The sequence below is a fragment of the Papaver somniferum genome, chromosome 8 (genome assembly GCF_003573695.1).
Source record: "Papaver somniferum cultivar HN1 chromosome 8, ASM357369v1, whole genome shotgun sequence".
Classification (NCBI taxonomy): Eukaryota; Viridiplantae; Streptophyta; class Magnoliopsida; order Ranunculales; family Papaveraceae; genus Papaver; species Papaver somniferum.
This window is the reverse complement of record NC_039365.1, coordinates 105,533,935-105,550,136: the sequence shown is the minus strand read 5'-3', so window position 1 is coordinate 105,550,136 and position 16,202 is coordinate 105,533,935.

Genomic DNA, 16,202 nt, shown 5'->3' with positions numbered 1-16,202 from the left:
GGTTGCATTTAGCGTATGAAACAAGCCTTTAAACCCCTAGGTGGCCCTAGTGGCGGAGTTATAATCTCGAGAGGGCTTACAAGAGATATACCCACAAAACCTTTACTCTAGACCCTAACTATCTATGCAAAACCTTGGAAGGCACTAAAGAATATCCTTGGTTGGCATACTCTCATTGACTACAGGAGGAAATACCCTGATGCTAAATTCCAATTGTTGTATACGAGTTTGCACTCAAGCATACTAAAATTCATATATAAGTGACAGAGTTCTACTCAGATAGTTTCTGGACATCATAACCGGAGTCAAACAATCACATGGATAGATTAAGAAGATGGATGTAGAGAAAAACGTAGATGGTTTTGATGTTGACTAAGGTGAACGGTGTTTCCCACATCTGTCTGAAGGCCACTGCCAAAATGAACCTATCCTAATGGACTGAGATACCGGTCTGACTAATATCAACACAACTAGCATATACAAGGGAAACAATGGTCGATAATCCTAACTCTAGATCAACTCAGCTGGCATATACAAGGGAACCAGTGGTCGATTTTGTTGAATTTATTCCCGTTGGTCTAATAGTCTTTTTTTTTTTGTATCTCAATCACTCTATTTCACCCTAGCAGTGGAAACAACTTGAATCATGAGCCCCACCTAATCACTTAGAGAACCATATTTTAAAAAGAAAACAAAATAAAAAAAAAAAGTGAAAAGGACTCAACGAGACATGACGAAACTACCATGTTATTTCTAACACCTGAGCTCTGTGCTTTTATGAATAGACTCTTTATATGTTTCCATCTAATCAGATTGGTTCCTCAACTCCTACAACCAAGATGCTTCCATTCACTTAGATTGGTTAGTGCCATCCTTAATAAGCATAAATTTCTAGGCTATGGAGTTTATTTATTGCAAATAAAAAGTTTCTCCCATACCCCCAAACTTAAATCTAACATTGTCCTCAATGTTTTAAAGATAAAATTAAAAGAATGAACAAGGAGAAACTGTTACCATTTTAAGTAAAAGAGTTAAGGAAAGATATTACTGTGTTGCATGAGAATGGGTGACCTCCCAAGAAGTGCTAAGTTTAAAGTCTTCAGCCAGACTAAGAAAGGATTATTCACCTCATAAAATCATAAAGTAATAGCCGAAATTTCTGTGGGTCATCAAAACCAAATAGAGCTATCACAATTAAAAGGAATCTACAACCTCCCAAGAGAATAAACAAATAAAGCACACCCTTGTCTAGTTTCCTGTTTAAGACAACTACATCTAGCTATGGTTCAGGTTCAAGTTCTATAATTGGGTCCAAATATAATATTTTCATGGATTGTATTTCCTCGTAGCTAAGATACGATTCAGGTATTAGAATCTGGAAAAACTCAAGTAAAAACTTAGAAGCACATAATAATAACCTAAATAACTGCGTATCCTTAAAGTCAATCTGGTTTGACTCACACAATTGACCATGATGAAAGTGGTGGTCAATTTTAGGCAAATGTGTTGCTTCTAAACTCCTAAAGTACTTAGGTTTAGTCTCAAAGCTAAATAATTGACACATCTGAAACTTATACGTTACCACAATTGGTTGAAAAACATTTGGTGGGAAAACAAAATCAATCTGGGTATCATAGCCTGGGTAAACCGCATCAACCAGAGGATGGGTTTCTAATAACTGAACTTCCTTATAGACATCACCAGGTTCAGGAAAACGTATATGAAGATAATCTTCTAAAATGGTTGAGGCACATATGTCAAGTCCTAAGTGAGAGACCTTTCTAAGAGTTAAATCACATGGAGAATGATAATCACCCCCAAACTTAGAGTTTTCAATGTCTCTAGAAAGACTAGTCACAACTTCCCTAATTTCAAGGTCATCTGATTCCTGAAAATGGTCAATTGATTCTTCTAAGTCAGGTTCATCCTCACTCATATTCACGAGTTCCCCGGCAGCGGCGCCAAAAATTTGATGTAGTTTTGAAAGTGGTAAGTAAAGTATCGTTCGCTCGGACTTGTAAGGACTCGATTCTAGACTTAAAAATAAAGAAAATACACACACAAAAAAGTTGTCACAATATCGAGACGTACTGAGACTCGGGATTTCACCAATTTTCATACTCATGTGGTTCAAAAATCAATTCTACACAATTGTAACTCATATGAAAAAGATTATTGACTCTTATTCTTTGCCAAAGTATATTTCGAAAGTAATGACTGTAAATCTAAAGCACGGGACATCAAAACACTTAAGCTAAGCATGACCCATCAATTGAAATCACAACCATTCAAGAGAAATCATAAATCAATTCAATTTTAGTGCAAAAAGTCATATAAAGAATTAATAGAATTACCACAATGATGAAAAGGGGCTTCCTCCATCGTCCCAGTGTTGGGGTTTAGCTCCTCATATCAAAACAGGTTCAAAATAATAAATCATAGCTCAAAAGGTGTTTTTATTGAAGAAATTATATAACTCAGCGTATCTGCAACGCTGAAGCGGCGCTACAGAATTCACTGTTACAATAAGTGTTGCTAACTGAAGATATGCGTGGCTACTGGACTGTTATGGAATTGTTGATTATAAGACCCTGATTGCGACTGTTTCGCGCAGCTTAATGTTCTTCAGATTAGGGTTCTTGAGACCGACGCTTCTGTAGTGTCGTATGCAACTCCTCCTTCTTCTTCTCTGCTGCTGCTGCGATTCTTCTCTGCAGCTTCCCCAAACTCTCGACCTCCTTCTTTGACTCAACCCTTCTCTATATATACACCACATGCGAAGATATTTCGAGAAATATTTCAATCCTTCCCGTTTTCCTCTCTGCAAGTTACGAACTTCGGTCCTTTCTTTCCTCGCTTCTGATTCCTTCCATTTTAACCCAATCTATCCTTTGTTATTGACATAATCGAATCTAGAGATATATTTTCCTATTCTCGCACGTATCTACCATGTTTACTCAAAAATAAACCAAAATTCTCGTCTGGTTCTTATCAAAATATTACGGGATTTCTTCCTTTCCTTTTTATCCTCAAGGCAGCTTCTCTGAATTTCCTAAACTCTTCCAAAGTTGCTAGGCCTAATAACCTCCCTGTTGTTCAGGTAACTCCCATAATTAATCCACAGAAAACCCGAGAAAAATGCATGCCCCTGTTTTACCGAGAGAATAATAAATGTTCCTCTTTTTCGAATATCCACCACTTACCGGCCCTGTTTAAACATAACAGGCCTAAACCAACTCTTTCCCGTGAGAATACCCATGAAAATCTCGCCAGAATATGCCACAGAAGTAACGCAGGTGAAAGCTGCACTTTGCCGCCAAATTTTTTTTTCAAACAATGAAGATGGTGTCCCCTAACCAACTATCGGTGCCTTTAACACTTGGGGTGTCCTGGGGCGTAAATAGCAAGTGGGTGCCCCTTAGTAATTGAGGTTCCCTTTTCCAAATGAGGAGTGGCTTTATTGATTTTCTCTCACGAGCGCAAATACCACTTTTCTAGCCAGTTTCTCCGCAAAGGTTTATTTCTCCAAAAACACCTACAAACACATAAAATACCATAATAAGTACGAAAATGAGCACTAACAAAATACATAATTGAGATCAAAATAGACACATAAATGCGTCCATACTGATTCTCATAAACATTAGGAATGTGTATACTTGTGGCGTAAGTGTTTGAACCATAAGGGGAGACACAATTCCTGTAGAGATTTCTAGATGAGTGACCTTGGAAACTTCTTTTATGAGAATACTGGTTTTCTGTAGAAATGAAATCCATTGTAGATGTTGTCAGAAGATTTACTCTATCAACTATAAAAGGAAGTAGATTTTGAAGATCAGAAATCTGTTTCTTTCTAGAAAAACAATGTAGAACATTGTGATTCCTTTTCCCACATAATGAACAAGTTCGTGGATAATAAACATCAAAAGCATCTCGTTTCAGACTCATACCCTTTTTGAAATTTTGTAAGTCACGTGATAGTCTCTTAGCAGGAAATTCCTTAGAAGAGAATTTTTCCATGCTTGGTAATACCACATGAGTATTAGAGATAGGCACAGAAGAAGACTCACTTACTAAAATAGAGTTTTCCCTTTTCAAGGAGTTATAATGTTCCTGGGATAAACGAAGAGACTCAACAAGTTTCTCTTTCTCAACACGAAAGTGGTTCAGATCTGATGAATGAGTCTCGATTAAACGCTTTTCTCTAATTGAATCTTCTTTAACAACATCTTCAAGCAAACTAATCTTTTCGCGCTATATAGTAGTTTCTTGAATAAGATTTTCAATATTGTTAGAAAAAGACTCAAAAATACTATAGCGTTCTCATTCTCTATCAAGAGACTTCTCAAGTTCATCAGTGAGATGAGCATACTTTTCTTCAAGAGATCTAATTTTAGAAACTTGAACATCAACAATATCAGAAGATTTTTTTAAATTTCTGGTGAGTTCCATTTCAGATTCTGACATAGTGTCAACTGTCACTTTAGAGAGAATGTTACCAGAATCTGGTAGCATAAGTTTTTTACCTCGGAATTCCGAAGAATCAGCTAAGGAGATATCCTTTGAGGTAAGCCCAAGACATTTGACATAGTCAAAAACTTTTGAGGAAATCTCTATGTGCGTTATTGCGAGATAACCTTCAGTCCACATAAATCAGATTGCTACAAACACAGACTTATGAGTCTTTAACGTGGTTTGCCTGCTTTGATACCAATTGAAAAAGCGGGGGTCTAACAACCAAACCCAATATTTCGTTCGGAAATTTGTATGGACTAACTCCAATGTAATTCTAAGTAAATCAATTAGACAGTCAGAATCAATCAAGGAAAAACATCCAAGAGTTATATCTCAATTTCTCAATACAATATGCAATCGAAAAGATAGAAATCTGTGAGCCTGATTGATATGAGAAATAACTTGAACGGTACCAAAGACCAATGTTCAAGTGTCAATCAATTTCAATCAACAACCAAAGGTCGGATTTACCAATTGATTGAACTACATACAACCTGTGATATTTCAATTATATAAACAAATATAATGCGAAAAAGAAATAATACAGACACTAGCAGTTTTATTAACGAGGAAACCGCAAATGCTGGGACCAAGTCCAGATTTGAACACCACACTGTATTAAGCCGCTACATACACTAGCCTACTACAAGTTAACTTTGGACTGGAATGTAGTTGATTCCTAACCAAGTCTCACGCCTATTAAGGTACAGTTGCGTTCCTTACGCCTCTGAATCCCAGCAGGACTTTACGTACTTGATTTCCTTAGCTGATTTCAACCACAACTAAGAGTTTCTACGACCCAAAGTCGAAGACTTTATAAACAAATCTGTCTCCCACAAAAAAGTCTATTCTGATAGATAAATCTGTCTACCACAGAAATACCTATGAAGTTTTCGTTATGTCTTTTGATAAATCAAGGTGAACATGAACCAATTGATAACACGGTCTTATATTCCCGAAACAGCCTAAATTTCAATCACCTCACAATAACTTAACTATATGGTAGTAGAACAAGTTATTGTGGAATCACAAAGAATGAGGCAAAGAGCTTTGTGATTACTTTTATATCTTACCTATCAGAGATAAATCTCGAGCCAATCGTAGAGAAGATAGTACTCAATACAATAGAACAAGTAAGATCAGAACACGCAACGACAGAAAAAATAGTTGGGTCTGGATTAAGAATCCCAATGAAGTCTTTAAGTCGTTAACCTATAATGGTTTTAGGAAAAACCTAGGTTAAAGGAGAATCGACTCTAGTATGCAACTAATATCACACAGAAGGTGTGGGGATTAGGTTTCCCAGTTACTAGAGTTCTCCCTTATATAGTATTCAAATCAGGGTTTGATAGCTTTGAAACAAAGCAATCAATATTCACCGTTAGATGAAAACCTAATTTAACATTCAAGCTAAGTTTGCTCAAAACCAAAGAAATATCTCTCCACCGTTAGATGGTATTATCTTGTTACACACAAATTAAATATACCTTCATTTAGATGTGGGTAACCGTACCTAAACGTGTATATTGAGTTGGCTCAACAATAGTTAACCGAAGTTAGCCATATGAACACTTTTGTATTAACCATATTCGTCTAACACTTATATATCAAATGATAATCAAATAAATCTAATTGTGTTACTCATAGAGTTATTCAATTATTTATATTCTCATAGAAGTATACAAGACACAATTGAAACAAAATCGGATTTGATTCAAGAGAATCAATTCATGAACATTTAGCCACGGTTTGCAAAGATTGCATTCCTTAATTTATAAATGTATTTTTTCATGAGTATGAACTCATGCTTAACCGATTTTAGAACTTAAACCAATTTAGTTTGCAAATGGGTACGGAAACTTAAGTTCCGGACTTTGGTCTTGTTCGACAGTTCGCAAACAGTATGCATACTATCGTCTCGGACCTAACTCAGGTAGAACCGTACGCATACTGGTATGCATACTTGGTTCTCGGACTTTAACAGTTAAAACCGTTCACATACTGGTATGTAACTTGGATTCCAGACTTGAATCATACGACAACAGTTTGCATACTGGTATGCATACTGCGTTATATCCAGACAGTGATTAATTATTCTAAACTCCAATTTCAATCATTGAAACATCCTTAGAAGACGCTCACATAAACTATTAGATTATAAGTAATTTTCAAGTGACCGAATGATCAATACTAAACATTCCGAATTTACATCAAATGACTGTCTCACATAAATCATGTAAGATGTTTCAAGGAAATTTTCACATGATCATCTTTTGACTCATTATTTAGTTTCCAACAAATAAATTGTTTCCAATTAAACTCGTCAAGAATAATGATGAATGTAGCTAAAGCGAAAATCTTCCAACATATATTTCGAGAAAGATATAAGTGAGTTAAAGTCAGCTCGAAATATTAAGCATGTATAACGTAAAAATCTATAAAGTTATACGACTTAGTTTCGATAGGAGATAGAATAGAATAAAATTCTGAGTGATAGATAAGTTTTAGTCTCCACATACCTTTTGTTGATGAAGTTGCTCCAAGCTCTCCTCGGTAGACCTTCGTCTTCAATCGATGAACGTCGTGAAGTCTAAAGCTCAACTACACATTCTATCCTCGTCCGAGACATAGCTATAAGTAGACTAGAAATCAAGACTTATGGTTTTGATCACCTAAACTTGAAAAACAAGCTTGAGATAGCAACGCTTGCGAGTTCGACCGATCAGTTCTCTAACAGAAGCTATAATACCACTTTAGGATGGATCAACCGGCATTAGGTAGAATTTTACTTGATCCAGATTATTCTTCCTTCCCAATCACCTCCAGAACCACTAGGTTACACACACACTCAATTCAATGAGCTTCATCATTGTTAGATATGCCATCATTTTATTGGGTGATGCAGAGTATAACTTATCAAAGGGAGGATACTAAAATTTCATTAGATTTTGAAGGTCTCAATCGGACTAACCCATATTGGAGGGTGCAAGCTACTGATGTGGAATTACGGGACAAATGTAACAGTTGTCACCATATAGTGCAATAATTTCAGTTTACCCACTTGGATATCTCAAACAAATATATAAAGGACTGATACCATATTGTTTGGATTCAGTCCAAATGTTTTACTCCTGCTTATGGAAGCCACAATAGATCTTCCTAGGAATATGTGAGGGAGACTCAAGTGGCACAAAACCAAGGATTTAACCTTGAAACAACTCGAAAACAACTATGATTACCCCATAACCCTCATCAGCATTTCAACCATATTATAAAGTTTATCGTGTGCCACCACCTAGTACTTTAACTACTCATAAAGGTATCTCTGAGTTATTTACAATAATTATTCACGCGTTTAGGGAACGGAACCATTTTGATTGTCGAGATTAGATTAAATGTAATTTGAACAAGTTGAATGTGATTCTCAATTGGTGATATAATTTTGATTGATTAAAAACCTAAAAAGAAATCAATTTGGTCTTAGGACAAATGATTAATTTTGATAAATCATGGCTTTTTTCAGCAAGAAAATACATCCTAAACTAAAAAGAATGATGTCTAGATTGTTAAAAATAAAGAAATAGACATTAAGGACTCTTACCTAGGGGACCCCATGTTTATTGACAAATCAAAAGTTACAACTTTTGATTTTATTGTCAGTAAGATGGACGAAAGAACAAAAAATTGGAAAAGCATAATCCTAAACCAACCAAGTAAAATGGTTCTAAATAAATCGGTTTTATCTAGCCTTCTAGTTTACCAATTAGGATGTTTTAAACTTCTTAAAAAAATTACGAAGAGGATAAATGCAGTTTAGAGGGATTTCTGGTGGAGAAATGAATTAAATGCAAAAGGCCACTGTATAAAATCTTACAAATTTCTTTGCAAACCTACTAGTATGGGGAGTGGGTTTTAAAGATGCAGACTGGATGAATATGACAATGATTGCAAAATTTTCATGGAGAATTGCCACGCAGGAAAACTGTTGATGGGTGAAGACTTTAAAAGGGAAATATTTAAAGAAAAAAAATTGTTTTCTCTTTAAAAAAATATGTTAACTCTTCTTGGATGTGGAAGTGTGTTTTACAGGGCACAAAGTTGATACGTAAATACATTTGCTGGGAGGTTGGAGATAGGCAGTCTATAAATATATGGATTGACCAATGGATACGAAATATAAAATGGCTTTGATAACTTCTGGTACTAGTTGGAAAGCACCTGCTTTGAACTGCTATAAACTGAATTTTGATGCTGCTTGGATATCACCTATTTTGTATGCTGGCTTTGATCTAATTCTCAGAAAGAATGCAGGAGAAGGAAAAGAGCTAACTCCGGAATATTCAAAGCTTCAACTCCAAAAAAAACGGAAGCTTTAGCTCTCCTTCAAGGTGCTAAATGGATTAAAGACGAAGGAATAGAGAACTGCTGGTTGAAGGAGACTGTGAAAGATACCACCATGTGTTGGCAAATCAAACAATAGTTAAGGAGGCAATGAAGATTCTAAAAGATTCAAACAACTTTTTGGGTTTTAAGTTTGTCCGTGGATTAGGAAATTGAGTTGCATACACTATGACTCTAACTGCTAGAAAGTCTTCTCTCTATAACTCTTGGAAGGACGAGATGCCTAACTTTCTAAGTCAGGTTACGTTGTTAGATATATTAATAGTAGTAAGAACGATGAAAGTAGTATAGCCAGTGCAGTAGATAATTCTGAGTCAGATCTATTGTCTTATGATCATATTGGGGAAACTTTCCTCCATGATACTACGACAACACCCCTATCCTTTTGATATTTTATTTGTTTTCTTTTTCTTTCTTCAGGTCCAGTCTGTATTTGGTTTTATCTTGGTAATATATTTCATATGTTCTTGGAAAATAAAAAACAACCTAAATTACGTCAATTCACTCGAATATTGTGTCGTGATAATATTTTCTCTATTTTCTCGTTTTATTAGATTTTAGATAGAAGATTTAAGCAAAATAAGTCATGATTGCATTACATAATATAATCTAGTTCATAACGTAAGATTACGTTGAAGAAAAAAAAAACCATAATCACGCTTGAATCACATATTTGGTAAGAATTTTTTTTTGCTAGTTATCCTCAATCCTTGACATAATCATCAATCCAGGAATTGTGATCCTTTCTTTCAAGAATCTTCTTTAGAACCATCTCTTGAATTGACTCACGTCCCTGAGTGTCTTCCTCCATATCAAGATGCACAATCTCTTGAGGTTTTGCAGAGTTCTCCATATAATTTTTTGTTAGGGATGGAAAAACACAATATAGAGTAAGTATATATATATGCGTTTGCAAACAGGAGACGGAAACTCTTGTTATGAAAACCCTATGAACTCACAAGAGGAGGACGTGAACGTTTATGGACCGGCAGCAATAAAAACACAAGCAAAACACAAAATATTATACAACACACTTGAGCATTTCTCAATCATCATTCTTGCACCTCTCAAGTTAGAAACAAGGATAAGGATACCTGGAATCAGGTGGTAGAGTGAGAAGTGACCGCACTACGATCATTGAGGAAAGAGTTGTACACATCATATAAATGTTTGACTTTTGTGTTCTTTGCCTTCCTTCGGTTGACTTTCATCCCAGATGAGTAGGACACAGCCTGTTTAACATATCCGTCAGAAGGATCTCTCTGAGGACAAAATCTAGGACCTCTTGAGATTGGTTCAAGAGGATTAGGATACAAAGAGATCCATTTCTTAGACTTAGATTTACCAGACCCATCCTTATAAACACCGGGAATGTGTTCATTAGTGGCACAAGAGTTTATACCCTTGAGATGAACTTGTAACCTGTGATGATTTCTAGAAGAGGGGTCATTTTTATAAGATTTCTGGTTTTTTGTGGGCACGAGATTCACTGCAGAAGTCGTCAGACTATTTACTCCATTGATAGTAGAAAGAAGCAAATTATGAAGATTAGAGATTTGTTTCCTCCTGGCAAAACAATGAATAACGTAGTGATTCTTTTTCCCACATAATGTACATGTTCGTGGAGGAGAAGCAATAACTGGCACCTGTTTTAAATTCATAGACATATTAGAAAATTGTAAGTCATGTAGACCTTTCTTGACAAAACCTTCTTCTGGAGAACATCTCTTCATGTGCTGTAATTCAAATCGAGAATTAGTCGGTACAGAAGAATTTCTCCTTAAAACAGAAATTTCCTTTTCCAAGGATTTGCACTGTTCATGAGCTAGAATAAGGGATGCACCTAGTTTCTCTTTTTCGACACGAAGTATGTTTAGATCTGATGAATGCGTCTCAATCAAACATTTTTCTCTAATTGAGTCTTCCTTGACAATATTCTCAAGAACACTAATCTTTTCACGTTGTAGAGTAGTTTCTTAGAGAAGTTTTTCAGTATTATTAGAGAATGACTCAATGATATTATAGAGTTCACGTTCTCGACCAAGAGACTTTTCAAATTCATCAATGAGCTGAGCATGATTATGAAAATCAATAGCCTCAGTAGAATTTTTGAGATTCTGGTGAGCTCCATTTCAGCTTTTGCGATAGTGTCAAATGTCTCATTAGAGGGACTGATGTCACCATTTGATAGAACAACCTTTATACCTCGGGATTCGGAAGAATCGACTAAGAAGTAATCCTTTGAGGTAGTCCCAAGACATTTGGCATAGTTAAAAGCTTTGGAAAACATTTTGGTATGCGTATATGTCAGAGATGAGATCCTGTCCACAGACTCAGATTGCCATAAACACAGACTTGTAAGGTCTTTAAACGTGTTTGCCTGCTCTGATACCAATTGAAAAAGCGGGGGTCCAACAACCACACCCAATATTTCGATTAGCAATCTGTATGTACTAACTCCAATATACTTTTAAGAGAATCAACTATACCGTCATACTCAATCTTAATAAAAGTATATCAAAGAGTTATATCTCTTTTTGTTGATTCAATACTTACTCAAGCAAATAGAAATCTGTGAGTCTAATTGAATACAAGAGAAATCACTTGAACGGTACCAAAGACCAATGTTCAAGGATCAATCAATTTCAATCAACAACCAAAGGTTGGATTTCCCAATTGATCGATTCAAACGCACAATCTGTGATGTTTCAATTATATAACAAAATATAATGCAGAAAAGAAATAACACAGACACCAGAAGTTTTGTTAACGAGTGTAGATGGTGGATTTTCTAAGGGGTAAAATCGTGAAACCATAATTATACATGCTCCTGATCCAGCAACCAGATGAGTATTGAGGCTCATGTCTCTCATCGTAGCATGAAAGCTCATGCCACAAGAATCTCTGACTGAGAATACTGTCTCTCAAAGTATATGTGGATGTGTAGTTTCCCAGCTGAGGCAACGACATATCTCATGAGTACTGAGCAATTCCAGTAATTACTTCTATATAGAATCGAACGATTGGACGACTCTTAGACATCTTACCTGCTAGTATAGAGCAATAACGTCTTCAGGATGTAACAATGTTTTCCCTGACTATATAAAAGAGATATGACGTTTCAACAAGCTCATATCTCTCAATTCTCAGATAATTAATGCTCCTAGACAGCATGCCTGCTAGTATAGAGCCAACAATTAATTATCTCTAATCGTTAACTGAATATTCAGCAATATTCTACGATTTTACGTAATATTTCGTCACTTCAATTTGTGGTTCTTCCCAGCAGAATTCCACGGGTTAGTGATAAATATTCAACGTGCGGGCATCTGAGCCGCTATCGAGTAAGCCCCGGCCAAAATGGTGCAAGTGTACTCAGCAATAATGCACAAACGAGCACCTGAATGAACGAACGAGCATTCCAAAACACGAAGGAACGATGAACCTATGCAAAATAGGAAGAAAATAATAAATAATAAAATATTAATTGAGGCGCCAGGGGACTGAGCCCACCGGCCGGGCGGTCGGGCCGTGGCCAGTCCCACGCCCAATTTTATATTTTATCATATTCTTATTATTTTTCTTGATCTCATGAAAATCTCTTCATTTGAGCAAATATCCTTCGTTTCATGAAAACTCCTTAAAATTCATGAAATTTCCTTCAAGTCATGAAAAATAATATAAAATTAGGGAAACTCGTGGGACCGGGCCCTAGCCGGCCGGTTATGCCCTAGCCGGTCCCACACGTCCTTTATTTTATTATTATTATTTTTTATGTTTCCCTCATCTCATGGAAACTCCTTGATTTCAACAAATTCCTTGGTTTTATGATATTTCCCTAAAAATCATGAAAAATATTATAAAACTAGGAAAAGTGCCTTGGGACTGGGCTCCTTGGCCATAGCCGGTCCCATACTTCATGACTCCCTATTTTATTATTATTATTTCCATAATATCATGGAAATTCCCCAACCTCATGAAATTCCTCAGTTTCATGGTATTTCCTTCACATCAGGGAAAATACATAAAAATGAGAAAGGTGTTGCGGGATCGAGCTTGCTAGCTGGACGACCATGCCCTAGCCGTGGCCGGTCCCACACCTTGCAATATCCTATTTTATTAATTATATTTCATCATCTCATGAAGATTCCCTAGTTTCAGCAAAACCCTGAATCCTTCATATTTTCTCAAAATGTTGCTCAAACGCGCATCAGAAAATATCGAAACTCTCAGGACTGAGACACGGACATTATGGTGACACAAGCATGTCTCCTTGACCAATCAATGCCGGCCCTAGGGCTTGCAAATAGTCGGTCCCACATGTTTTAATAATTTTGACCTAATTTGCTCAATTGATCATATTAGGTCCAAACTCTTCTCAAACATCTGGGAGTTTGCTCAAACGACCATCAGTTGGTCCCACGACCACCAAGAGACGGTCCCATGACCCCTTGGTCGGTCCCTCATCTCTCCATAATCAGGTTTTACTACCTAACGCTCACACGAGCATTATTTTAATAAATGATTAAACCAGCATTTAATCATCCTTTCACCAACTAGTCTTCAGGAGACTTTGGTATTTTTCTCATCTGAGCATCTGGGCGTCACATGGTCGACTCGTAATTCCATGTAGCCGGTCCCTCCTTCACTCTGTGATTAATTTTCAATAAATCATCAATTGATCAAGAATTAGGGTTTCGAATCCAGAGCTCTGCAAAAACATAATTCTGAGCAGATTCAAACACTAATAATTTTACGTTGATCCCATGATCAACACTTTTATTATTATGCTCGGCCGTCAGCATTAATACTTTATGTGGTCCTGCCACCAACAATTCATCAAATGAGCAGCATTTGCTCACATGAGCAGCATTTGCTCACATGAGCAGCATTTGCTCAGACGAGCAATATTTTCTCAGACTAAGGAATATTGGTTCAACTATCAATATTCAACAATTCAGAAACATTTGCTCACCTTAAATTATCAATATTTATTTGACAATATATCTTTGTCTCAGCAGACATGTTCAATTCATGAGTCTCAGAACATCTGCAAATCACGTTCGACTTAACAATACATGGACTCATCATCCCATAAAGTCAGCAACTGACTCCACAATCACGAGATGTCAATCGTGTCACATGGGGGATATTAACTAGGGTTTTGGTATGGCGGTCTACGTCACGTGTGTTCATACACATGACGAGAATGTGAGCAAGTCGTGCAATCAGTTGGAAGAGTTAGTAAAGTAGTGGATGGGAAATCAACCAAGTCTCCGCACGATGAGCAACTGGTTTTGACACGACTTTCCACTTCCCCACTCTTTGACTTCATAAACTAACACACTTCATGCGATCAAGGTGTTTACAATTCCAGCAATATAAAAGACCTCTGAATCATGATTGAAACAGACAAGAATTTCTCGACAAGTTCATACAAACAATCTTTCGTCTACATGAACTCATCGTCTGAGCAATCACTCTCAACTGAGTAAATTCAATCATTCAGAACCTTCTTACGCAGAATACACAACACACCTACAATCTCGATCACCATTTATCTTGCACATTTCTCAGCTTCCCTCCTACAGATCGACCCATTCTCTCTTGTGACCGAATTGACTCTGGAACGACCATTGTCTTGGTTTAGGCCGGAGTCCTACAGATTGATCTCTCAAACTTAAAGCACCCCCTTCTTGCAGTACATCTATGTGAGGTTGAGCATTTTCTCGGTTCAAGGAGTCTCCTCCGCATGGTCATCTCCTCGATTCCGTAAAAACCAGCAAATCATTTTTCCCCATCTACAACGAGGAAACCGCAAATGGAGAAAAACCCCGGGACCTAGTCCATATTGAACACACACTGTATTAAGCCTCTACAGACACTAGCCTACTACACTCTAACTTCGTTCTGGACTGTAGTTGAACCCCAATCAATCTACACTGATCCAAGGTACAGTTGCGCTCCTTACGTCTCTGATCCCAGCATGATACTACGCACTTGATTCCCTTAGCTGATCTCATCTACAACTAAAAGTTGCTACGACCCAAAGTTGAAGACTTTAATAAACAAATCTTTATCACACAGAAAATTCTACGGTAATAGATGAATCTGTCTCCCACATAAATATCTACGAGTTTTGTTTTGTGTTTTGATAAATCAAGGTGAACAAGAACCAATTGATAACCCGGACTTATATTCTCGGAGAACGGCCTAGTATTATCAATCACCTCACAATAATCTTAATCGACTAGCAAAAGAAGATATTGAGGAATCACAAACGATGAGACGAAGATGTTTGTGACTTCTTTTATATCTTGCCTATCGGAGAAATCGATCTCAAGCCAATCTTTACGATTGTACTTGGTACGATAGAAACAACAAGATCAGATCACTCAACTACGAGAAAGTAGTATCGGTCTGGCTTCACCTACAGGGTCTCGATAGAAACCTAAGGTTAAAGGAGAATAGACTCTAGCTTATACAACTAGTATCACACATGAGGTGTGGGGATTAGGTTTCCCAGTTGCTAGAGTTTTCCCTTATATAGTCTTTCAAATCAGGGTTTGCAATCTAAGTTACCTTGGTAACAAAGCATTCAATATTCACCGTTAGATGAAAACCTGATTAGATTCAAGCTAATATATTTCAACAGTTAGATCGAAACTTAGCTTGTTACACACAAATGAAATGCACATTTTTAGGTTTGTGTAACCGTACCCAAACATGTACATTTAGTTGGTTCAACAGTAATTAACCAAATGGTTATCCATATGAACACTTTCATATCAACCATATTCTTCTTTACCATAACTAGTTCAAATGACTCAAATGAACTAGTTACAGAGTTGTTAAATTGCTTAGATCTTTATAATAGACACAATTGAAACAAAAACAATTTGATTCACTCGAATCGATTCATGAACTTTATAGCCACGATTTGCAATTATGCATTCCTTAGTTTATATAAGATTAAGTTCACAAATAATCGTTTTTAGAAAATAACCAACTTAAGTACGCGAACTGGTATGTGGACTTAAGTAACCGGAATAAGTTTTTTTTTAGTTTACAAACTCCAGCAGAATTTCTCGGAATGAGAACTTCCGACAGTACGCAGACTTGGTACGCGAACTCTAGTTCCGGTTTTCCTGAGCAGCAAAGTACGCATACTTTGGTTCAAGGAATAAGGACTTACACACATATGTGTTACCACACAATGTTTATATCCTTCCATGGTTATATAATCTGAACTCTCATTTCAATCATTGAAACATTCTTAGAGGACG